The sequence below is a fragment of the Sardina pilchardus genome, chromosome 13 (assembly GCF_963854185.1).
Source record: "Sardina pilchardus chromosome 13, fSarPil1.1, whole genome shotgun sequence".
Lineage (NCBI taxonomy): Eukaryota > Metazoa > Chordata > Actinopteri > Clupeiformes > Clupeidae > Sardina > Sardina pilchardus.
Window position 1 is genome coordinate 24483289 of NC_085006.1, and position 1980 is coordinate 24485268.

A 1980-nucleotide genomic window follows, 5' to 3' on the forward strand; every position below is an offset into this window, starting at 1 on the left:
TGTGTTGAGAAACAGGGCAGCTATCAGAGCACATGTCACTTTTTGACCAGACCCCATTCCTTCATAGCTCTGGAAAAGTTAATGATTAGTGTGTATAGCCTATTGAAATAATACAGGTTCATGTCTGCTGATATGTTCTGTTAATTTTCATTCAAAGTTAAAGAATATAGATTTTCTAATAGGTTTCTACATAAGAGTGGCTATGGCACTGTCATGAACATCATGAACCTTCAAGTAAAGTGTTATTGAAAAAAGTGAATCTTTAGAAAGATACAATCAGTTCTCATTTTGTGATTCAATAGCCACAAACCTGTTGAGCCAGGCGCTGAGAGAATTCTATATTTGAACTAACAGGAGTGAACAGCCAGGGTTTCAAACACCAACAACAGAAACATGTTTGCCTCTCCGCTATCAGGCCGAGAGTCCATCTTGTCCTAAATTCCACCCACACAGCCACGTCAGTGTTAACGTCACAACTATAGCATGTGAGATAAGTCCAGGCAGCATGCTGGATAAAAGTTAAAGTCACTTGCTGTTTCCTGCTCAGTTAAATATTAACAGTTTGCGCACAAGTAAAGTGTCTTTCACTGAGAAGACAGATTTAAGACGCCTCTATTTCTACAGTGGTTTTAGAAACAAATTATACTGTAAGTGATACATTTAACAGGCAGCGTGAAGATGTAGACCTGATATGATATGGAAAGTTGCCGTCATTACTACTGTTTTAATATATCTCTAATATGAAGCAGAGTCTCGTGATTAAAGGGATATTCCGCCATTTTTGGAAATACCCTCATTTTCCACCTCCCCTCGAGCAAAACAATCGATATTTACCTTGCTCCCGTTCATCCAGCCATTCTGTGAGTCTGGCGATACAACTTTTAGCTTCAGCCTAGCATAGATCATTGAATCGGATTAGACCATTAGCATCTCGCCTGCTAGCTTCATGTTTAAAAGTGACTAAGATTTCTGGTAATTTTCCCATTTAAAACGTGTCTCCTCTCAAGTTAGAAAGTGCAATAAGACTAACTGAAAATGAAACCTGGCGTTTTTCTAGGCTGATTTGACATGGAACTACACTCTCATCTGGCGTAATAATCAAGGCAACTTGCAAACTACTGGCACTACTACTGCTTGTTGTCTATGGGGACTATTTTCAGATGCTGCGTACGATATCACTGCGCCTATGGTACGTTTGCAAGTTGCCTTGATTATTACGCCAGATGAGAGTGTAGTTCCATGTCAAATCAGCCTAGAAAAACGCCAGGTTTCATTTTCAGTTGGTCTTATTGCACTTTCTAACTTGAGAGGAGACACGTTTTAAATGGGAAAATTACCAGAAATCTTAGTCACTTTTAAACATGAAGCTAGCAGGCGAGAAGCTAATGGTCTAATCCGATTCAATGATCTATGCTAGGCTGAAGCTAAAAGTTGTATCGCCAGACTCACAGAATGGCTGGATGAACGGGAGCAAGGTAAATATCGATTGTTTTACTCGAGGGGAGGTGGAAAATGAGCGTATTTCCAAAAATGGCGGAATATCCCTTTAACCTCGATATTCCAGCCAATGCCAGCAGGTTCAGAGAAAGCTTCTTTCCTGTGGCTGTCGCCCAACTGAATTCTAGCTATGAATCCCCGTGACAACCAACCAACCAAGTGCTTTTTTGCACTTCTGGTTAGACACAAACTGTACTCTGCACTTGTACTCTGCACAATGATATTAAAGTTGAATATAATCTAATCGAATAATCTAATCTAATCTAATTAATCTGGCTTTGGCCCGATAGATGGAGGGGAAGGGACTAGTGTCTGGAAAAGATGTTTCAGTTCAGAATCTGGGAGTGTATTCCAACAGAGAGTTCTGAAGTTGCACTCAATGGGGCTGCTATACGAGACGGGGATTTCTCCAGGAAGTCTATACCTTAAACACACACACACACACACACACACACACACACACACACACACACACACACGCAC